Source organism: Perognathus longimembris, chromosome 5 (assembly GCF_023159225.1).
Source record: "Perognathus longimembris pacificus isolate PPM17 chromosome 5, ASM2315922v1, whole genome shotgun sequence".
Classification (NCBI taxonomy): domain Eukaryota; kingdom Metazoa; phylum Chordata; class Mammalia; order Rodentia; family Heteromyidae; genus Perognathus; species Perognathus longimembris.
This window is the reverse complement of record NC_063165.1, coordinates 33,748,793-33,774,656: the sequence shown is the minus strand read 5'-3', so window position 1 is coordinate 33,774,656 and position 25,864 is coordinate 33,748,793.

Genomic DNA, 25,864 nt, shown 5'->3' with positions numbered 1-25,864 from the left:
AGACTTGGTGGTATGAATTTATAACCTAACACTCAGAAGATTAAGCCAGGATGACCATGAGTTCAAAGGTATAGCCTAGGCTAGATCACAATGAATCCTTAACTCAAAATTAGCAACAACAACATACAAAAAACAAATATAGCTACAACTATAAGTATCAGCATATTATTTATTCAATTTTTGCCAATAAATTTAAGAATATATAATATAAACAACATGCTTTTTAACTGAAAATTTTAAGAGTACAGAAAAAATCAAATTTCTAATATGAAGACCATTTGAGAAGAATGTACTAGATCAAAATTGTAAAGGTGGGATATCTAGTGCAAACAGAACACAGAAAATTATTCATGGTCATTTGGATTGCCCTACTCAATTACTCCATTCTCTATTTTCAGAAATAACAGTGACACATTGACAAAAAATAATAATTCTTTGAATCTCCTAGGTTCCCTTTCATAACATAACAATAGCTTGTTATAAAAAAATGACTTAGTGGAACTGAGTTTTATTATTATTATTGACTTGGAAGACATCTAAAGACAAATTTATGCATTAGGGAAATTTAGTTAATTATTAAATTGGCCATTTTGTATATCTCCAATGAGTTTATCCTCCTTGAAAGAAAGAAGACTTCTAAGAATTGTTTAAAATGTACCTAATTATTTCATTATATTCTGTAATTCCCTTATTAATAACAATGATGAGCATTAAAAACAAAAGAACAGTGAAATGGGTTTTGTTTCATTTTTGTGCCTGTTTTTTAGCCCGTGCTAAAAATATCCTCAAAACACTGAAGATTCTTGTTCTCCTTCTTTATCCAAGTAAAGGCATGTTTACAATAGAGTCTCTGGTGACTTCAGCTCTTTTGATTACAAATTATCTGCTCAACAACAGCCTCTCTGAAACAAACTGGGTTTTAAATTCCTAATTTAGGGAATCACTTCTGTAGAAGATATAATCAAAAGAGTTTTATTTTAAAAATAATTACATGAATGATTCACACAAAATTATCAGGTATTATATTAATGTATCAGCTTTTGAAACTGTTTTGGATTAACATGATTATACGACATCTGTTGTCAGGAATCAATATGAACTCACAAATCATAATTATCCAAGATGATGAAAAGTAAATATGATTTTTATTTTACCTGTACTTCCTACCATATTGTTGACAAAGCTCCCTTGAAGTATTTTACCATGCTTTCCTACTGCTCTTCCATTGATGTAAAAATGAAAATTAATCACTAATGTCCTCAAATCTTTAAGCCATCTCACAAGAGAAGATAGTTTCAAAAACATCTTCTTTTGAACTTTCATTTGTTCTTAGACATGACATATTGAACTTAACCATCTGTTTCTGGATTATATTTAAAATATTTTTATACAAAAAACAATGAGTGATATCTCAAACTCACCTCAAAAGTCAGTATATCACAAAACTCATATCAACATCTTTTCACTACAATTCATTTTCATACTGCAGAACAAATAGATATGTTATGGTGAGTAAAGTGAGATCATGCCTTTATTCCTTTACTCCAATTGCTTCACTCTTGCCTGTCTTCTTTCTGACATTCTTCTCATAAATTTCTACTCTGCGCATGAAAATGTAACAAGCAAAATCGAATAAGAAGGTAAATATAAGTTAGTGAACATTAAGAATAGAAAATGATAGCTGTAATCCCTTCAAATGCTTAAAATATATGGTAAATAAGTGATCATCAGTGGTTACCACTTGTAATCCTGAGTATGGGCCTGAGGCCTATGGTTTGAGGCCTGCCTAGGCAGAAAAGTCTCAGAGATGCCATGTCAACTAACCAGAAAAATCTGGGCTAGAAGTATGGCTCAAGGGACACAATGTCAACCCTGAGCAAAATGCCAAGGGGAAACAACAGGGCTTGAGTTCAAACCTGGTTCTGAAACAATAACATGTTTTAAATATGCTAAGTAAGACAATGGAAAATCATAAGTCCAGATAAAATAAAAGTATTTCAGAAGTTTCATATGATAGTATGAGAAAAATAAAATAGATCACCATGCAAAAATAATTGATACAAAATACATCCTTGCTTTGTTAAAATACATAAACTAGAAACCTGTAGAGAACAAAATGGAACAATGATTTTATGGTTTTAGACTAAGACCATATGGGATATTAGGCTATGAACCTTAGCAGTGGCAGAAGATCAGCCCTTCCACACTTCACTTTCCTTATTTCAGGCGCATTATGGACCACAATGCAAATAGAGAAAAACAGATAGAGAATAAAAGGGACTACGGATATAAGAGACAGAGGGCCCATGTTCAAGATACATGTAGCAGCCAGTGGGTATGTATAGAATATTAGAGAGAGAAAAAAATCTATGTTTGTAGAGATAATTGAAAAACAGCATGCTGAGACTGGACCTAGTCACAAACTCATATGTTAGTCTATCATGATTTCATGAGTACTAGATATGAGATGTCTGATTCTGAGTAAAAGGACAAAATAAGAGGATAGTAATTGTTGATGGAAATGTTATTATTGAGGTATAGGGATGAAAAGGGAGTAGAAATAAGTTAAATAAAACTTGTTCTCTGTATAATTTTAGATGATTATCTATATAAATAAAACAATATGTATTTATTTTGTGTTTACATCATAGTGGTGAATTATTGAAAGTTTGTATCTACTAAGAGATACAATTTTCAAATTATGAAACAATCATTAAAGTGTTATAATCCCATGAAGTGGCTCAAGCCAGTAATCATTAACTTACTTGAGAGGCAGAGATCAGGGGATTATCATTTGAGACCAGTCCAGACCTAAAGGTCCTGAGGCTCCATCTCAATAAAGACTGAGTGTAGTGGCTCACATCTATCATCTCTTCTACATTATAAAGAACAGTTAGAAGTATTGTTATCCAGCTCAGCCTTGAATACAAGACTTTGTCTGAAATATAAAACCAAAAAGAACTGGCAGTAATGGTTCACACAGTAGAGCTCTAGCCTCAGTACTGTTAATTTGTTCTTTAAAATTAAATAATAAGTAAAGATTAGCAATTAACTGCTCAAACTACAGTGGTAGAGGACAAAAAGAGGAAAAAAATTTACAAGCACCACATAAAAAATGTCTGGGAAACTGATAGATTTTATTTCAATCTATCAATAATCACATTAATAAGCAAATAAATTTGATAACATAATAAAGATTCCTACACATATTACTTAAAGGAAGATATTCTAAGTAAATTTTAAATATATTTTAAAATATAAGGACACATTTAAAAGTACATGTAAATACATGACAATAATAATGGGAAAGATAGAGTAACATTTGAAAATCAGAAATCTTAATTTCAAAAAGGAACATAAAGCAAAAATGGATAAATCTGAAAAATAGTCATAGTTGTAGCAAGGGACACAATTGCTTAATCTGATCACTTGATAGAAAGAAAATACTTAATGAAATAGACCTGTATATTCACCAACATAAACCAACTTAAGCTACTTTGAGTAGAAGATAATACACATTTCTAAAAGTTTATATGTGATACCTGTCTATTGAGACTAAATTGAGCCAAAAAATACCTTATAACATTGCAAAGGACAGCAATCAAATCAAAGCACAGTATCACACCGTACTAGAATCTGACAAAAAATCAATGCCAGAAAGATATATCAATAAGTATTTGGAGATAAAACTAGATACTTCTTAATATTTTTATCTGGGCTTTCCTGAGGCAAATAACATTTGGTGATATGCTAGAAGAGTTTCAATATGAGCATGGAAATCTGCCCAAGACTGTAATTTATTACAAGGAAATCACCAGAATCAAAATCAGAAAATAAAAAGGTAATGTGATAAATTATATAGGACTCTAAACATTCTCACAGTGAGACCAAAGGAGGATATTTTAGGAAAGGACCACAAAGGTTCAATAGCTATGTACATGTGATCATGTGAAATGGTAATTACTGAAGTGCATTCCAAGAAATGGAAACAAGAAGTTATTTTACTTTTTGTGTTTTGTTTTTGTTTTTGTGGGTTTTTTCCATCATTGTCACTGGTTGGTTGTTGTTGTTTTTTAATTTCTCTACTGTTTGTCTTGTATATAAGTTTATCTGATTTGAGGAGGGCAAGGGGAGGGCAAAGAAATGGAGGGACAAAGGGTGAACAAATTCAGCAGTGGATACTCATGAAATAATAAGTTGAAAATGAACTATATAACTTCTGGGGAAGGGGATTGAGAGAAAAAACTGGGAGAAAACAAGAGGGAAGAAGTGACATTCTTCAAAAAGTAATGTACTCATTGCCTGACTTATTTAACTGTAACTTTTCTGTGTATCATTTTTACAATTTTTTAAGTTATGTTAAAAGTAATCTGAGCTTCTTTGCTCATTCTAAGAAATTCAAAAAGCAGCTATGTCTAACAGTGGATTTAGAAAGGTAACAGGATTCCATATTAATTGATCTTATTTCTACATACCCAAAACAAAGTTTTGAAGAGGACATTAAGAATAACACAGTTTACAGGGGCTGGGAATATGGACTAGTGGCAAGGGTGCTTGCCTTGTATATATACATGAAGCCCTTGGTTTGATACCCCAGCACCACATATATAGAAAATGGCCAGAAGTGGCGCTGTGGCTCAAGTGGCAGAGTACTAGCCTTGAGCAAAATGAAGCCAGGGACAGTGCTCAAGCCCTGAGTCCAAGACCCAGGACTGGCAAAAAAAAAAAAAAAAAAAAAAGAATAACACAGTTTACAGTCACTTAAAATTATATTAACAAGCTCAGAAAAATATATTTTATTTAAAACTGAAGATATTCCTGAAATAAATTTCTAAAAACATGAACAAATATAGAAATGCATTGCAGACTGAAGAGTGTGTTGTGAAAACCACAAACTCATCATTAATTAATTCTTGGATGTAAACCAATCTCTAATTTCTAGGATTTTTGCACAAATTGGCTGGTCCAAAAATTTTTACAAATGAACATAGTTACAGTGTTTATAGTGATATAAGAATAACTACAAATACTCAAGAGATGATATGAGACGAAAGAAGGCTAAATGTACAATCATAGAGAATCAAGAATTAGGCACAAACACCTATGGTCAATTGACTTTTGATCAAATTCCTAAGACATTTCAAGTAGGACAAGAGAAAGGATAACCTTCAATTGAAAAATAAATAACACATTTGTCACACATAAGAAAACTCACAAAGTATACTACAATGACTAAATTGAACTTTACCAAAATTAGAATATTGTGTTCTACAACTTAGCAGAGTTAAAAAAAAAAAATCAAAGTGCACCGGGAGCCAGTGGCTCATGCTTATAATTGTAGCTACTCAAGAGGCTGGGATCTGAGGATCACAGTTTGAAGCCAGCATACACAGGAAAGTCTGAGACTCCTATCTCCCATAAACTATTCAGAAAAAGCTGGACGTGGCATGTTGAGGTTCAAGTGATAGAACACTAGCCTTAAGCGAAAAAAGGCTCAGTGACAGTACCCAGGCTCTGAGGTAAGCCCAAGTCCAGCAAAGAAAATAACAACAACAACGATTCTGGCATTTTATCTAACCCATCACAGATTAAAATATATCCATATCAAAGAAGACTAAAATTACAAATTCATCTTTTCCTATCAAGAGAAATGTTCATTAGAGTTTCAGTCTGAATCTCATAGTGATGCTTAATATGCTCGTTTAATTTCTCTCCATATTATTAACTAGAGCATTCGTTAATTAATATGGAATTCTAGATCCTTAAATCACGTAGATAAAGACAAAATGTGTCTGAAGAAAGAGAGTAAATTTTTTCATGGCCCATATGCTTTAATTGACTTCCTAAAAGAACAGCCTAAGATATTTTTCCTTAATATCAAGAGGATATTTTATATAATTTGAATTTAATATTTATGGTTCTGATTGTCATCATTTGTGATATTTTAGAAAGGGTTGTGATAGTCCTTTTTCAAAAGTATATACTGCCATAAAAATTAGGGTTATTCAACCAGGAAATAATACCTAATGCAAGATCTGAATTTAATAATTCAGAGAGGAGTTTTACCAATACTTTATGAAGCAGTTGACTGTTAAACTACATCAAATACGTGATTCGCACTGGCCTTTTCCTGCTAAGTAATGAAAGTTAAGAACACAGACTCCGACAATTTTATGTGAATGAAATCAGAAGTACACATATAAGCAGTATTATATGACAAAGGAAGAAACAGCCATAAAACTTGGGAGTTTGTACCACTGGCACTAGTGACTCAGATCTGTAATTCTACCTACTCTGAAAGTTAAGATTTTAGGATTGTGGTTCAAAGTCATCCCAGCAGGAAAGTAAAAAAGACTCTTATTTCCTATTAACCACCAAAAGCCAGAAATGGAACTGCTACATACAGTTCAAGTGGAAGAGTGTCAGCCTTGAGCAAAACAGCAAAAAGTCACCTATCCAGGCCCTAACTTCAAGCTACAATAATGGCACAAAAAAACAAACAAACAAACAAACAAAAAATAATATAAATTATTGTAGATACAGAAAAGAAAAATAGGATGAGTTGACTTTGGATAATCCATGTATTTATTAATTCACCATATTTTAGAGTCTGAGATGTTTCATAAATTTGTCTGTATTCTAGGAATATAGTAGCAACCCTAATTCTTCTATAATGTGGACTAAATATACAAAACTGTATATGGTCTACAATTATAAAACAAAGTAGATTTAATAATAGAAAGCAGATAGTATGGTTAGAGTAGTGCCATCACAGATGATATTAAAGAGAAATGAACAAAACTGGTTGAGGGTAAGATATTTAATCACTAGAAGAATGTTTGCAATGGGTTTTTGGTTGTTGCTGTTTTGTTATTGTTATTGTTGTTGCTGGTGGTAGTGGTGTTTGTTTCTGCTCTTAGGTTTTTCTTGTTAAGGGGAGCAAAAGGGAGGTACAGAAAGAGCGGAAGGAAGTATGATCAATCATGTTACTCAGTCTTCATTGTGGAAAATAAACTATGAAACTTGTGGGTAGGGAAAGGATGGGGAAACTGGGGGAAACCAAAAGGAGGGTGGCATTGTCATATATATAAACATGTATATGTGCGTGTGTGTGTGTATATAATGTTTATATATTAAAAATCTGTGAACTAAAAAATGCTTGAAAAGGGACAAAATATTCAGTTTTTAAAAACGCAGAGAATGACTATGCATTTTTTTTAATTTTTCTTCATTACTTTGTTGTTGGAGTGATGTACAGAAGGTTACAGTTTCATATGTATGGCAGTGCCTATATTTCTTATCCAACTTGTTACCTCCTCCCTCACTTTTCCCACCTTCCACTGTCCCCATTTCCCTCCATCCCTTGAGTTGTGCAGTTGGTTTACACCATATAGTTTTGTAGGTATTGCTGTTGCCTTGGTTTGTTTTTTTAACCTTTTTCTCTCGATTTTAATATTCCCTTTCTCTTCCCTAGTTCCAATACACACACACACACATACACACACACACACACACAGGTATATATATGTATATATATATAAAATATCAAAATCAGTTACAGTGACATCAGTGGTTAAACCATAGGAGAGAAAGACAAAAGAAAAAGGGCCTAATTTCACATGGTATGTTGAAAATAACATTGTTAAACCACTCATTTCCATAACTTGGAGTTCATTTCATTTATGATCTTATGTATTCATATGTACCTAGCTATTGAGCTATTGTGCTCTTCTGCTAGGACAATCCTAGACGTGTACCATTTATTCCCAATGTGGGAAACCATAGAGTCTATGTTTCTTTGGGTCTGGACTTCTCTGAGAGGGAAATGAGAACAGCCAAGAGACACATGAACAAGTACTCAACATCAATGGCCATAAAAGAAATGCAAATCAAAACAACATTGAGATTCCACCTCACCCCAGTAAGAATGTACATTATCAAGAAAACTAATAACAACACATGCTGGAGGGGATGTGGCCAAAAGAGAACCCTACTACATTATTGGTGGGAGTGTAAACTTGTTCAACCACTCTGGAAAGTGGTATGGAAGTTCCTCAGAAAGCTAAACAGAGCTCCCCTATGACCCAGCAGCCCCACTTTTGGACATCTACCCAAAAGTTTACAAGCAAGACCACACTAAAGCCACCAGCACAACAATATTTATTGCAGCACAGTTTGTCCTTGCTAAAAGATCGAACCAACCCAGATGCCCCTCAGTAGATGAGTAGATCAGGAAAATATGGTACATTTGCACAATGGAATTCTATGCTTCTATCAGAAAGAATTACACTGTCCAATCCTTAAGGAATTGGAAGGACTTGAAAAAAATCATCAGTGATCCAGACCCAAAGAAACATGGACACTATGGTTTCTCTTATAAAGAATAATTAGTACATGTTTAGGTTAGTCATAGCAGAAGATCATAATAACCAATAGCTATGCCCATATGAACGCATAAGATGATGCTAAGTGAAATGAACTCCATGTTATAGAAACAATTGGTATATCATTGTTGTAATTATTTTCAACATTCCAAGTGAAACAGTACTCTTTTCCTTTTCTTTTTCTTTTCTCTTTCATATTCCCTTCCCATGGTTTTACTCCTGCTATCACTGTATCTGATCTTAGTGCCCTGGATACTGTATATACATGTATTAGAACTAGGGAAGGGAAAGGGAATACCAAAATTGAGAGAAAAAGGATGAAAAGACAATCCATTCCAAAAGCAATACTTACCATTTGGTGTAAACTATACAGCTCATGAGGGGGAGAGGGAAAAGGGGAGGGGGGAGGCAGGGGAAAAAGAGGAAGAGGTAACAAGTTGGATAAGAAATGTACTCACTGCCTTACATGTGAAACTGTAACCCTCTGTACTTCACTTTGACAATAAAGAAAAAAAATAAAATAAAATATGGAACCAACCCAGATGCCCCTCAGTAGATGAATGGATCAAGAAAATGTGGTAAATATACACAATGGAATTCTACGTCTCTATCAAAAAGAATGACATTGCCCCATTTGTAAGAAAATTGAAGGACTTGGAAAAAATCATACTAAGTGAAGTGAGCCAGATCCAAAGAAAGTAGTAGAATTTTTTTTTAAGTTTTTCTTATAAAACTGATGTACAGAGAGGTTACAGTTTCATACGTTAGGCATTGGATACATTTCTTGTACTGTTTGTTACCTTGTCCTTCATACCCCCCTCCCCCCTCCCTCTTTCCCCCCCCTGCGGTGTTCAGTTCACTTATACCAAACAGTTTTGCAAGTATTGCTTTTCTTGTTGTTTCTCTTATTTTACCCTTTGTCTCTCAATTTTAGTATTCCCTTTGAATTTCCTAATTCTAATACCAGTACACACTGTTTCCCATACACTCAGATAAGATTACAGAGATAGTGTAGATATAATCACAAGAAGGTGATACACGAACATGATCAATAGTAGAAACTACAGATACCCATGGGATGTTGAAAGTAGTTACAACTGTGATATAACAATCATTTCCATAAAATGGAGTTCATTTCACTTAGCATCATCTTATGTGATCATAAGGGTATAGCTATTGGGCTCTTGTGATCCTCTGCTGTGACTTGCCTAAACCTGTGCTAATTATTCCCAATAAGGGAGACCATAGAGTCCATGTTTCTTTGGGTCTGGCTCACTTCACTTAGTAAAATTTTTTCCAAGATAAACAGAAAGCCCACAGACTGGGAGAAGATCGTTACCGGACATTCAACGGACAAAGGCCTCATATCTAAAATATATGCAGAACTAAAAAAATTACCTTCCTCCAAAACAAAACCGCAAAGAACTAATAGCCCACTCATCAAGTGGGCTAAAGACCTACAAAGAGACTTCTCTGATGAGGAAATGAGAATGGCCAAGAGACATATGAAAAAGTGCTCTACATCACTGGCCATAAAGGAAATGCAAATCAAAACAACATTGAGATTCCATCTCACCCCAGTAAGAATGTCATATATCAAGAAAACTAACAATAACAGTTGTTGGAGGGGATGTGGCCAAAAGGGAACCCTACTTCATTGTTGGTGGGAATGTAAACTGGTTCAGCCACTCTGGCAAGCAGTATGGAGAGTCCTCAGAAGGCTAAATGTAGAACTCCCCTATGACCCAGCAATCCCACTTTTGGGTATTTATCCAAAAAAAACACAAACAGAATCACAGTAAAGCCACCAGCACAACAATGTTCATTGCAGCGCAATTTGTCATAGCTAGAATCTGGAACCAACCTAGATGCCCCTTCGTAGACGAATGGATCAGGAAAATGTGGTACATATACACAATGGAATTTTATGCCTCTATCAGAAAGAATGACATTGCCCCATTTGTAAGGAAATGGAAGGACTTGGAAAAAATTTTACTAAGTAGTAGAATCTTTTAAGGACCTTCACTGGAGCACCTTGAGCAAAGACTTCATCTATTATAATGTAGAGATATTCCTTTCTAGTTTTCTTACTGTTACCTAGAGACAGAGTCTCCATAACCTCACAGTTACCAGTGGATTAGACAAGCATTCAAAGTGAATTATGACAAATAGGTTTCCATTTTTACTCCTGTTCTTTTAATTAGTGACTATGAATACATAAAATAAATCCTTTTCAAGAAACTGATAGAAATGCTTCAGATATGAAAAGAATTAATTAAATCTACTTTATGCATTCTTTAGAATTATTAATTCAAATCTTTTCAAGACTTTTGCACACGTCTGGGGAAAAATTTTTGATGATATGTCATTCTTTAAAAATGGAAAAAATGTAAATAAAACCAAGTTAATTACCTAGTACATGTAGCTGCATACATAATTTGTAGAGAACTATGTTCTCTTAAAATCAAGAGACAAAGAACAAAAAGACAAATCATTCAAAAACAACATTTACAAAGCCACTTTTTGTAGACCAACTGCACATCTCTAGAGGGGAGAGGGAAAGGGGGAGGTGGAGGGAGGAAATGAGGGAGGAGGTAACAAGTAGAAAAAAAATGTACTCACTGCCTTTCATATGAATCTATAACCCCTCTGTATCACACTTTGACAGTAAAGAAAAAAAAAGTCTAGTAATTTGTAGTTTGCATGGTATTCTTAAGTCATATAATGCCATTCTAACTGCAATGGACTTTCCCCATATACCTACAAGGCAAAAAATTATACATAGTAATTTTTCCAATTTCTTTTCTAGTAATTTATATGAAAGAAAAGGAACTCCCTTGTCAATTCTCAGTGTTTGAATGTCTTCCCAACCCATATTTTACTGCTATAATATAGAAATTTGTATTCCAATTTTAAATTCTTCACAGTGGAGATACTTGCCAGTATTCACAGTATATTCTTCTGTTCTTTTATAGAGCTATCTCAAGCACATGCTTCTGTTATTATTATTATTATATTTAAATGATTACTCACTTAATAATATCAATACTAATCCATTTAACAATTTGCCACTGGGATCTAATTTTGATGTACATGACAGTAACACTTTTGTGTCTGCTCACCAGATCTACAATAGGAAACACAGTGTGTCACCCAATTGCATATTCTATTGTCTTGTTAGACACCATATCTCATCTGCTTATTTCATCAAGGAAGTTTGTTCTCATTATGTACTTGCAATAATTTTTAGTGCCAATCAATCTATGGTGAATTGCAATCACACACCCTTCAGTGACACCAAGTGTTGTATGCTACTTCACTTACAAATTAGACAAATTTTCCCCTATAATTTTGGTTAAGGTCATGCATGCTCAAATATGAGTTTTCTGAATATTCACAAAATAATTTTGCCCTTCAGTACGAGAATCACAAGCTTGTTAAATTTACTTAATAACCAAAATATTGAGGTATCCTATGATGAGTGTGTGATAAAATGACATATTTGTCTACATCAGTGAAATGAATTGGAAAGCAAAAATGACCCATTTTCGTAGACTCTGACGCCCAGAACTGCAATGAGAGCTATATACTGGAACTTCTTTCTTTTCCAATTATGTTCACCTGAATTTCTACCAACCAACATGTGTCATAGAAACAGCTTCTCTTAATGATCAGTGTTCAAATTTTCTACCTTTTCACCACAACAGGAAAAAGGTAATGATTCTAACAGTTCTGACTATAATGTAGCTCAATATGAAACAGATTTTATACTAATTGAACTTCTTATTTGTTGCAGTGTCAACTCCAAATAACGTAGGATAAATACTTGCCTACGAGTTAGTAACTAAATCCTATTCCTTCAAATGAAGGCTTCTCCTATTCATCAAGTAGATATTTCCAGGATTAGCAGGTGCCTATGTTAATTTTATTATAGAATGTTTCTACTGCTGTAAGAATTATTCTAGTTCCATCAGCAGCAGCCCAGTTATTCCTTTTCATTTTATAAAAAACAATATTGTAAAGGTGATGTACAGAGGGGTTATAGTTATGTAAGATAATGAGTACATTTCTTTTTGAACAATGTTAACTCCTCCTTCATTTTCTTCTGCTTTACCACCCAATTTGCCCCCCTCAAATTGTAAAGTTCATTTCCAACATAGTGATTAGTGAGTATCACTTACATTGGTTCACCCTTTGTCCTACCATTTCTGTGATTCCCATTCTCTTCTCCCAATCAGATAAACATATACTAGACAAAGGGCACAGAAATCAAAAACAGTGACAACAGGGAATAAACCAAATTGGGGGAGGGGGGAGGGAAGAACTGCAAACAGTACACTAAAAACAACAATAACAACAACAACAAATAACCTCTTGTTAGCTGGAAAACAGTGGCTCACGTCTCTAATCCTAGCTACTCAGAAGGCTGAGAACTGAGGATCATAGTTCAAAGCCAGACTGGGCAAGAAAGTTTGTGAGACCCTTATCTCCAACTAACCACCAGAAAACTAGAAGTGACACTGAGGCTTGGAGTATTAGAGCACTAGGCTTAAGCTGAAGAGCTCAGGAACAGTGCCCAGGCCAAGAGTTCAAGCATCATGACTCACAAAACAAAAAAATAACAGCAACCAAAAACCATTTTGTTTCCATTTCTTGGAATTCATTCCAATAAGCATAATTTTATGTGGTCATATGCACATAGCTATTGAACTATTGTGATCCTCTGCTAAGAATATCCTAGACATGACAGAGAGCCAGTAACTCACACCTTTAATCCTATCTACTCAGGAGACTGAGATCTGAAGATCAAAGTTCAAAGCCAACCCTGGCAGAAAAATCTGAGAGTCCCTTATCTCCAATTAACCACCAGAGAACTAGAAGTGGTGCTGTGGCTCAAGTGGTAGAGCACTAGACTTGAGTTGAAGAGGTCAGGGACTAGGCCCAGGCCCAGAGTTCAAGCCCCACATCTGATTAAAAAAAAAGAAAAGAAAAGAAAGAATAACCTAGAAGTATTCTAGTTATTACAAATGGGGGAAACCATGAAGCCTATGTTTCTTTGGGTCTGCTTGCTTTGCTTGATATATTTTCTCCAAGCTTTCCATTTCGTTACAAATGGGACAATGTCATTCTTGCTGACGGAAGCATAGAATTCCTTTGTATATGTACACTACAATGGAAGAGCATTTGTCTGGCAAGTGCAAGGCCCTGAGTTCAGTCCTCAGCTCTGTGAAAATAAATAAGTAAATAGCTATAAAAGACCAAAAACAATAATAATAAGGCAACATCTATTTCTCCAGTTAGCTCTTCTTGGATATTTTTCTTTTTCAATTGGATTCATCTGTAGAACAAAAGAAAAAAAACCTTTGGAGTCAGGATTAGTCAGACATCTCAGAATTATGCTGTAATAATGGAAGAACCAAATTGTATGTAACATGACATACTTTATAGGATGAAATTTTAATTCCCTTTGCTGCAGTCATGTAGTTTTATTTCATTTTGTTCTGAAAGGACAATATCACACTTTTATCTTTGTGCCTCTTCTGCCTATGGGAATAAGTGTGGCAGTATTTAGGCCTGGGACATCAGGACTTTTGGTCCTTGGGAGAGGAACTCATTTCATAGGTGTTGGGCCTAGATGGCTGGCATCTTCAGCCCTTCCCACACAGAAGCTCTCTGAAACTACCCCAGTGGCCACAGATTGTGTTTCTCTGGTGCTTCGCAGCCTTCTTTTCTTTTCCATCCTCCCCTCTTTCTGTTACCCTTTGTTGTCTCTCCCACCTTTGCTCCTTGTTAATGCCCTGGCCACTCTATGGAAATCTTCAGTTGCTTTTTATCTCTCCTGCCACTGCTGACATTACTACATCCAGGGATGGCTCAGCCACCACCTCTGCCACTGTCACTCTCTCTTTCCTTTCTGTTCCCAACTCACTCTGGTCAACTGATGATGAAGACCAAAAATAAGCAAAATAGCACTCAAGTCTATAAGAGTGCTGTAAAGAAAAGTACAATTTATTGCTGTGTAACATGTGTCATATTAAGAAAGATTTTTTTCTTTTCTCTTTTTTTAAGAAAGACAGTTTTTCTTTCATTATTGGGACATATTTCTGAGATGTGTGAATGATCAAAGGTTGTTTTTCTCACTGTGATTCCAATTGAACTAGAAGTAGATGCAAAACAAGATAAAGTTGCAAGGCAATGGTGTGGCAGAAGAGGGTCTCTTCGAGCTGGCTGACAAAGTAAGTCAAATAGCCTGTCTATATATTCAGAAAGGTCATGTGGCATGTGTACATACACCAATCATGGCCCTTGAAGCAAGTGTGTTTATATACATCCTGGCTCTGCCACCCATGCTTGCATCAGTGTTCCTCATTCAAATGAAGGAGTATGTGGCCCAAAACACTCTTCTCATCTCGATCATCTCAAATTCACAGAGGCTTGTGATGGTGAAATGTCAAGCATGGGCTGTTTGGTCCAGTGTGGCTGTGATGGTGCACTCAGAAGGCCAACTTGTGTTTCAAATAGCTGTGATGGTTGGGCAGCTTTCTCAAAGCTTCACAAGGCACCTGGCATAAGGGTAGTCTGTCCACCTGAGTACCTGATAGTCCTTTATTCAGGCAGCCATAGCATCAAGGATGGGGTCAGAAGTTATTAATTTAGTCAAATTATTTCAGGCTTCAACATATTTAAACATATTCAACATATTTCAGCATATTTAAGAGAGAAGCAAACATTTGAAAAGGTGCTTATAATTAAAGCCATTGTTAACAGTGATTCAACAGTATTTAACAATAGTTTATCATTGCCTAAGTTCTGGCCTGGTGCCCAAGGAGAGAAAGGTCCTTCTAATCTATCTCAACATTGGAGTGGAACAGCAAATAACAAATGTCTTTTGGCTATGCTCTGAATGAAATATGTACTTACAAGAGGGCTTTTATTTGAGAGAAATGACATACTCTGAAGTCAGAATTTTAGCAAAAATCTCTCTGGGTGCTAGCTGTTTAGTTAATAGACCCTAAGTTTATTTAGCAAAACCACCCTGAGTCTGATGCATAATTTTAACAGTAGATATTTACTCTAAAAAAAAAATCACTTTGTAAGCCATGATAGAATTGTTAACATAATGAGCTGAAGAGAACTTTAAATGGATGCAGACTTAAAGTTGTATGTACTTAGTAAGTAGGCTCCCTCCTTTCAAATCAGATTCAGACCTATAAAAATGGTTTTATTGTTTGCTTATGCCTATAATTCTAGCTACTCAGAAAGATGAGATTTGGAAGAAATGGTTTAAAGATTACTAAAGTCCATCTCCAAATGCCCAACTAAAATACAGGGCTAGAGACGTACCTAACGTGGTACAGCACCAACTTCTAGCAAGGAAACTGAGTGAGCATGACGCCTTGAATTCAAACCGTGCGGCCATAAAGGAAAGAACAGAAAAGAAAAAGAGTAGTTGTAGCTCACTGGATGGATAAGCAGTTTACTGAATTGCCAAAGTTAGAATCAGATTATCAAGAAAATAACAGTCGAAGATATAAACAAAGCTTAGGGGAAAGTATGTAGATAAACAGGGAGTAGTTATAAACACAAGGCCTAGATCATGCAGCATCCATACTGGAAAGACAGCAGTAATGGAGTCACCAGGGCCAGGAAATGAGCATGTTTGTCACATTACTGAGAAGATCACCACTAGATGTCCCTCCATTCACACACCGATGCTGTAGAAATTAAGCAAAATTCCAATATTGAGAAATAATAAGGTGAAGACTCAAGCTATATTGTATATATAAACTGACCTGTTAAATGGCAACTTGTTTGTACAACTAACTAAAGATACTGCTATTACTACTACTAATAATAATGAAATGAATACCCTCTCTTCTTAAAATGTCCATCCACCATCTTGCACTGGCAGAGCTTATTGTTGTGTTCAATGGGATAGAAAAAGGCTAAAAAGTTCTGAATATTTTCGCAGTTTGCAAGGAGAACCTTCAGGCCTGAAATATAGGAAATATTTGTTTCAAGGAAATAGGGGGAATTAGAATATTTTAGGAAACAGCAAGCGTTGGCTTCAACTATGGTGGTAGTAAGGCCAGTGATATGGGAAACCTTATTATGTATGTAATTTGGAAATAGATTTTTCTGATATAAAAATAGTAGAAAAGGGATAATGTTTGTGTAGTTAACTATAGTGATTACATTGTAGGAATGATCATGGGAGAAGCAAGCAGGTTTAAAGGGGACAAGTTTGCACATGTTGGCTATGAAACACCTAACAGGCAGTTCCCCAGAACAAGGCACTGAAAAGACAAAGTATGTAAGTTGGCAGTTCAGGAGACAGGTTTGAAATGGGTATAAAAATATATACATCCTCAAAAACATGTTTAAAATGAAAAATAGAATGACATAACAAAAAGTCAGGTGGAAGTAGAGAAGAAAATATACTTCAAGATTAAGCCAGAGAATACTAAAACTTTAGAAGACAAAGAGTTGTTAAAAGAAGTATCAGAATTACATGGTAGCCCTAAGCACAAAGGTCTTGATTGAAAAGACATGTAAGTCCTCACTCCCAGTGTACCTTTTAGCCACACTGAGCTGTCCTACTTTAGGCACAGGAACATCCTTTGATGTAAAAGTAATACTAATTAGACAAAGTGATCATCTTCACACATTAATAGAACTGACGTCAAGGACAGTAAATTATAACCATGAAGACCATGGCCTAGTTCAAGGCCCCCCTTTTCCTCTAGTCTTTTTCCTTCCTTCTGATGAAGATTCTTTTGGTTTTCTTATTTTCTGCTACTATGAGTTGTGGGTCTCCTTTCATCATGAGTAAAAGCTTCAAAAACTTGGACAATGCACTTCTAGAAGTGAAAATACATGTAAATTAGACCAATTATACTTTGTAAGCAGTGAGAAAGGATTTGGGACATGGATTGATTCTTTGATTGTGTTCTTTGATTGCCAGTTCACTCCTTATTGGTCCCAGAGCCAGTATACAACCCATTTTTCTTGCTCTTTGATCAGTGTTGACTTTGTAGGTTGCTTCACTTGCTTCCCTTGATTTTTTCTAACCTAAAAAATACATACACTTGTCATTATTTGAAATAATAATGTACTATTATTTATAGTGTCTCATAAGCTTCTAGGTTAGAACAGTGGAATACTAGGAAAGAAACCATAATGGGTACAATAATTGAAAATTAATAAATTTGATTTCAATTTTGAACAGATACCAACACTGGATCAAAATAGATATTTCCAAATATATTAAGATAACAGTTTTGACTACTTGGTAATTCAAAATGTAGTGAATGGATTGCATTGGCACAGCCTAAAATTCAAGCCATGTGTTTCATAGTTAAGAACTGAAAGGAAATTCAGATAAAGAGCAATTTCAAATAATCAGGTCAATATGGACCTGGAAGAGAAGGTGAAATCCCATGAGTTATTAACAACTGCAGGCTATTTCAGTAAAGTGAAGCAACTAAACACAGGGAATGCTCTCTGTAATAATATCTACTTAGAAGGTGGAATTCTGAAAGATTGTGGTTTTAAACCTAGCAGAAAAGTCTGAAGACTCCATCTCTATTATCTAGCAAAAGCTGAACTGGAAGCATGATTCAAATGGCTGGTTCCAGCTAAGAATTAGAAATGAGAGAGAGCAAATGAGTGAGTGATAGAGAGATAGAGAATCATGCCCTCAGTTCAAAACTTCCTACTAGTGCATGCGTGCATGCATGCATGCACACACATGTGACATCATTTTGAAGGTGAGCAGCTGATCTGAGCAGAATTACAGAACCATCATTGTTTACTGAATAGCAAACCAACTTGAAAAGCTGTATTGGAAAGCTCCCAGATTATCCTAGGCTACAAGTTAAATGGATGGAAGGATGTATTTAGAGAAAACTGTAAAGTTACTTGGGGGATAAGATTTAAAAAAGCTTATAAACAGTTTATCCATTTGTTTTTGTGTAGTGTGTATGTGCGTGTGTGCGTGTGCGCACGTGAGTAATGGGACTTAAACTCAGGGTCTTACACAATAGCTTGGCTTTTTGTTCTGAATATTGACACTATACAATTTGAACTACATCTTTACTTCTAGCTTTTTGCTGGTTAACTAGAGATGAGAGTCTCATGGATATCTCTGGCCAGGTTGGCTTTGAACCTCTATTCTCAGACCTCAGTTTCTTGAGTGAGTAGGTAGAATTACAAGTGTGTCACTAGTTACTCACTCTCATTTATGGTTCTTAACACATTGGTGATTTGAAATACAAGAAATGTAAACAAAGAAAGACAATTGGAAGTTTTTGAAGTAGTTTAAAAGCACCATCCCTCACACAGGGCAATTAAAATGGATATGAAAGGACTACTCGAGAATCAAGCCAAGGTGGGCCTGTCATTATATAAACACAGCTGATAAGAGAATAAAGGAATAAAAAATATATTTAATTTCCAGTTGACATACTAAAGAATAATATGCTTACTCTGACTTATCTGTTAAATGTTCTTTTGACATTTATGCTATTTCCCACAACTGTAACTAATTAAACATTTCAGATCCCACTTTCTGTTTTATTTTTCTTCCACTTACGTGAGCAGGCACCATAGAAATAACCAGCCCTATCTCTTTCCTTCATGGTTGTGTTCTCCAAGTCAGTGCAGTATCTGGCATGTAGAACTCACTGAAAAAAATATGCATCTTTGAATAGACCCATGAATGAAATAAAACTCATGAGTGCAATATTTGGGGGGAGCAAATTTTGGTTGCATCTTAGAAGTTTGCTATTTGATATACATAAAATATTGTTGGATCTTTTGGACAGAAATATTTGTACATTTTCCTATATCTGTAGACACTGTTTGGGGAAAAAAACTATTAGCACTTACTATATACTAGACCCTAATTTAAACAATGGAGATAAAAGACTGGGAAAACTACCTTAAGAGTTCCTTCTTATTGTCATGGAATTTTATATCACGGTTTGTATGTTTTATTATTTTCCTTTTCTAGTCAATTCTTTCCAATAGTATAAAACAATTTTTCCCTCCAATACTAGAAATTGAACAGCAAATTTCTTGTTTGCTAAGCAAATACTTCACTACTTAAACCACACTCCCCAGTCCTTTCATGTTTAGTTTGCTTTACCTAGGCCACAATTCTCCTACATCCACCTCCTGAAGAGCTGAGATACAAGAATTTGCTAGCACACATCAATTTTTTTTTAACAAAGTATGTTTGAATTTCACTTTGTCTGTATTGGCTTTAAACCAAGATTATTCTATCTCTACCTCCTGATTAGCTGGGACTACAAGTTTAACCTACCATATCAGGCTTGTTTTTTAAGAAATGCTCTTACTGGGCTGGGGATATGGCCTAGTGGCAAGAGTGCCTGCCTCGGATACACGAGGCTCTAGGTTCGATTCCCCAGCACCACATATACAGAAAACGGCCAGAAGCGGCGCTGTGGCTCAAGTGGCAGAGTGCTAGCCTTGAGCGGGAAGAAGCCAGGGACAGTGCTCAGGCCCTGAGTCCAGGCCCAGGACTGGACAAAAAAAAAAGAAATGCTCTTACTATCTTTTTGCCCTGCCTAGCCACAAACCATGATCTTCCTGTCTTCACTTCTGGAGAGCTGGAATCATCACAGGTTTGTATCACCATCACTAACACATATTTTTATTTCTCAAATATGCTCTTAATTTCTTTTCTCTTAGTTCCATACATTTCTTTAGCAACTATTGCATTTCTCCACCATCCTTGAGGGAAAATATACTACTAAATGTCAGGTGTTCTCTCTAGGTGTATTGCTAGATAGCTATACCTAAATTAGTGACCTGAAACAAAATCTCATTCACGAGTCTACATTCAGCTGAGTATTTCTTTTGATCTTAGCTTGATTTATACATGCTTTTCCAATAAAGCTACTACAATTCTCAGATAATAGCCAGTCAATAATGGCCTCATTGAGCCATAAGCAATGATCCATGCCAGTAATCCTAGCTACTCTTGGATCTGAGTTGAGAAAGAAGACCTTGATTTGAAGCCAGTCGTGGCAAAACATTTGCGAGACCTTATCTCAACCAAAGAAAAGCTGGGCACATGGTTTACATTTATCATTTCAGCTGCATATGACATATAAAGAGAAGGATTGATGAACAGGACAGCTCTGGCTAATGTTAAGACCTTAATCAGAAAGTACCTAATACAAGAAAGGCTGGAGGTTTTGTTATGGTCATAGAATATCTATCAACAATCATAAATTTTCTTTTCCTGCTTTCTACACACCTCTCTTCATACTCCTTTCAAGCTTTTTCATTTTCTTGGTAACCTTCTATCAAACTAGAAATTCTCTTAAGTATAGTACATCAGGTTCTCTCTTACTCTAATAAGTGTTCTTAAAATCTTTATGTCCCTAGATTTACATATTACCTATGTATTTAAGTTAACTTATCATATTTTAGACTGTAAGCTCTCTGTGGACAGAGAATTTAAACTGTTTTGTATACCACAAGATCCTTCAGTACTGATATGAAGATGAAGATTTACTTGTAGCTATGGGCTATCCTTACAAATTGTTACAAAAGTATACTACAGTCTTACCCAGACAGAAATCTTACTTAACCCTCTCACAGATATATCTGTTTGCTCAACTGGTTTTATATTCTCTGTCTTGATCTCTCCTACCAATGACCACTCTGGAGAGATCAGTATTGCCTGTCTAACTATTTGACTTGACTACTGGTTTAGGTTGGCTTTATCTTTACTATGCATGTAGAACTGAACTCTTCACTGAATATTTCAAGGAGCTATAGCACCTATAGTATAACATCATAGTTTGTGAATTTTAAAATGTTATTCACCTTCATCTTATTGCATTATTTATCTAATTCTGTTCCCGTATTGTAATAAAAGTTTTACAAGAACAATGTATATCTAATTCCTTTGATAGGTTTAGACTTTTTGTGCTTTGACTTACGAAGGAGAGAAATTCAGTAAATGTTTATGGAATACACATATAATAGATAAATTATGGTGTGATTGAGGCAGAGTACTACAATATTAGGGAGTTGTTCAAGACTTCACAGAGAATGGCAAATTTATGGTCTTAGAAAGAAGAAAACTAACCACACAGTATTTATCTCCCCATCTCTCCTATTGACCTGGAGTTTGAACCAAGACATATTTCTTAGAAAAGAAAAAAAAAGAAGGATGAGCAGAACGTCTCCTGAAGTCTTCCATATGTGAAAGAAACTTGATATACTTGCTGAAGGAAGCCCAGAGACCTTCACAGGCCAAGAATAAGTTTGGGTATGTGAGGGAAAGTTAAGACTGACTGCCCCAGGTGGTTGCTATGGACTTGGTATGTACCCATTCTATTTAAATAGGGCCCAGCCAATTTCTGTTTGTACATTTGAGTATTCTCTGTGTCATTTGACTCTCTTGTGTCATTTCTTCACTTTCTAATGGCCAATACATGTATGAAAACAACACATTTCTTCATTTTACAGGGTAATATAGTCCATCTTGATTATAAACTTGAGTGGATTGTAGGAAATTAATAAAACACACATCCATGTCTGTGAGAGTATTTCATGATACAGTTAGGTTGTGAGGGTGTTTAACAAATGGATCCATTAATCAGGCACAATTTGAATAGGTTATTTGGAGGTGGACAAACTGTGGGATGTTGGTCCTTGTATAACAATTTAGATCATTGGAGGATGCACTTTTGAAGATTCTGTCTTGATCTGGACCCTTCCTGTTATTGCACTATTCTGCTTTGTGTCTACTGTAACATGAGCTGCTCCACAATACCCTTCCAATTATGATGGACCAGTACTTATGAAATGGAGAGTAAGATAAGATATTGTTCTTTTACTTTGCTTCTTCCTCGAATGTGGTCATAGCTAATCAATAAAACTATCACATGGGGACTATTCACTCATCTCCATAGTCAACTATGCTGCAAGTTGTACTTCACTTTTTTGTTATATCATCCTACTTATCACTTGAGAGAGTGGTTGTGCAAAAGCATTTTATACTAAATGATATTCACTAATAAATCTAAACAACATAAAGTGATGGATCCTATTTTCTATAAAACAGTAAAGAACTGCTTTATCTGAGAGGAAAAATTCACAGGACTACAATGATGAGTGTTAAAGTGAGAAGGAGATAATAATATAATGTCATAAGAGTTTAATAAACAGGTTCCATTTTCATATGAGTACATTAAGTATGACTATATCCTCCCTCCATTCTTCCATCCATTCATCCAGCCCCATCTCCTTCAGCCTCACTCCCCATTAAACGAAATATATTTCAGGTTTCTGGAATTCCTTTAGTTAAATTTAGGTTACGGTGCAAAAAAGTTAATCCTTTCATATGCCATTCTTCGGGTCATAGTGATCTTGTATATATACATATGGCCCTGCATGAGTTTTCATTTTTTGATAAATTCTCAAGAGCTTTACTGCTGAATCCTAGGGTAGTTCTGATTTAAATTTTTTGAAGACCCGCAATAGTGCCTTCCATAGCATTTGCACTAATTTACATCCTTGCCAACAATATAATAGATTTGCTTTACCTCACAATCTCCCCATCACTCATCCTACTCATTAATTGATATGTTGGATTGAAACCCCTTTACAGAACCATGTAAAGCTACTGTAAATAAATAACTGTTTAGAAGTTTAAAAATAGCAAAAGCAGTTGTGACATTCAAACCACACTACGTAAAATTGGAAATACGTAAATTTGAAATACATTAACTTGAGGATAGGGACGGGAGGGGGGGAAAGGAGATGATAGAAGGGCTAACCTTGATCAAAGCATTGTATGCTTACCTGACTTAGGGAATTATAACCTCTTTGTACAACTACTTAGTCAATTTTTACAAACATCCTTGCTCTCTAAAGAAAGTAGAGGATCTATAAGATTGAATCAAAAACAAAGTTATAAAGGAAATTACCTTTTTTATTCTTGATGGAGTGCATGAGAACTAGGAGGGGGTCTTCAGTAAGCAGTGGGGCATGGTTGTTCTGAGGTACCATTATCCTCCCCAGGTGACAGCTCAAACCTATTGACTACTCAAATTACCCTAAAAGTCAGAGTAAAGAACCACTACAGGGAAGCAAGTGGCTTCTGGTGAAATGAATGGCAGGATCTCTTCTGGGTTAGTCACTACTGGGAGGTAAGGGATAACAATTTTGCTGATGTCTCTGAGGACGTGAACAAATCAGTATTCTCATCTACTTGCTTTCTTTACTGGAAATATGTGAGCATTGCTAGGGCTAGTGTGGAGCATGTTAGGACATTCGGATAGATGCTGGAATGTGTATCCTTGAGTCTTGTGTGTACTTTAGGGTTCAAAGGATTTAGGGAGAGTTTGGATAACTAGTTTATAAGGACCTAGATGAACTTTTATTGACTCTGCTTAAATTATTATTTTTGTGGAATCTTTTGCCCAAATCTTATGAATGTAATCCCAAAATGAAAATCTAGAACAGCCATCCTAGATAATGAGAAATGAAAAGGTATGTCCAGAAATGTCATAACTTGAATATGAATAGTAGATATTTCTAGGACTCAAGAGATAAACTAGTATTCTATTGTATAATTAGTATCGCAACACCATTTTCAAAGGCAGTTTAGCTTTGTTAAAAATGTCACTAGTAATTTTACTGATAAGAAAAAATTTGTTATTAATTTTCTTTATTGTTATTATAAAAGTTATATGCAGAGAGATTACAATTACATGAGGCAGGTAATGAGTATATTTCCTTTCTTACAGTATCTTCTTTCCCTCACTCTCTCTCCAGTCTTCCCTGTATCCCTTCCATCTCCACCTACGAACTATATAGTTCACTTTCATCAATGTCCAGTGAGCTTCACTGTTGCACTTTTCACCCTTTTCTCCACTCAAGTCTTGTACCCTCACTCTGCACCTTCCAAAGATGTACACTTGAATACAGCATACATAGGTAAAGAAGACAGACCGGAAAACAAAAAAGAAGAAAAAGAATATGTGTTCTTTCAATCTACAATTGAGTGATTAAGGTAAAAAGGTGCAAGATAAGAAAATAATATTGCAAAAACATATCACATGACAAGACTCTTGAGCAAAAGGTTCACTGTAGAATGAACATATTCATCACTGTCTGTCAAAAACTGATTAAGCTAACCATCTATACTTCCAATCATCTATCCTCAGTGTTTAAGGGGAAGGTAGTATAGAAGGCACTTTCCTTTCTTAAAGCAAGCTGAACTGAGAGCATTCCTTTTCCTTGACTTATGTTAAAAGATAGAACGATCTTTTTTGTTCTAGTGTAATAAATACCTATGAATGTTCATGTTGATAGGTGATAGTTTGAGAAGCAAGCAATGTAGTCAGCTATATGTCCACACACTTATTTCTGACCTTATCTCCTTTTTGTCTTGAAGCTATCTCAAAATGTTCTGTCAGTACTATGGTTAAGACAAAATGAATTGTCTTCCTTTCCAGAATCTGCTGGAGAATTTTGTCTCCAATTTCATGCTTAACTACTTAAAAGGATAGGAAAAGGCTGTTAATGCATCTACAGCATCGTTAATTCTCAACTGTTACTGGCATTTATTTTCCTACTATATCTGAAAATTTTCTTATATTTATCTTTTTATTTCTACATTTTAATTTTATAGCCTAACCAATTTGTTTTATTAGAAATGGATTTATTAGCATGGATTTTTGAAAGTTTTCATTGATTGGCTTAAAGATCTTTTTCTTTAACTCTAAAGTTAAAATGATCACATAGGTCCCTATTTGTGTCAGTCTAAATAGTCTCTGCCTTGCCTCCCAGACCATGGTGCCTAAGGTTCTGACCATCATTGCTGCAAGTGACCTAAGTTGTATATCTCTATATCACATGAATCAAAAATGATAATAGTATGTAGTATGATAGTATGATAATGATAATAGTATAATAATAGTATGATAATGATGTAGTATTTGAAATTGTCTGGATTCATGAAAATCCAAATCAGTTTTACATTCATCCTAGCCTAAAGGCTTAAAGTCTGCAATTGACTGCTTATATGGCTCAAAGGAAAATTGAGTTGTTAAAGGCTGTAACATAGTGAGTCAAGAAAGTCACTGAACATACGGATATAAAAAACTTAAAACAAAGCCAGGCACTGGTGGCTCATGCCTGCAGTGTAGATACTAGGAGGGCAGAGATCTGAGGATCACAGTTCCAAGCCAGTCTGGGAAGAAAAGTCCATGAGATTCTTATCACCAGTAAACTACTCAGAAAAAGTCAGAAGTAGGGTGGTGGCTCAAGTGGTATATAACACTAGCCTTGACCACAAAGAGGCCCACAGAGGCTGAGATCTGAGGGTTGTGGTTCAAAGCCAGTACTGGAAGGAAAGTCTGTGAGATTGTTATGTTCAGTTAATCACAAAAAACCTGAAGTGGAGTTGTGGCTCAAGTGGTAGAGTGCTA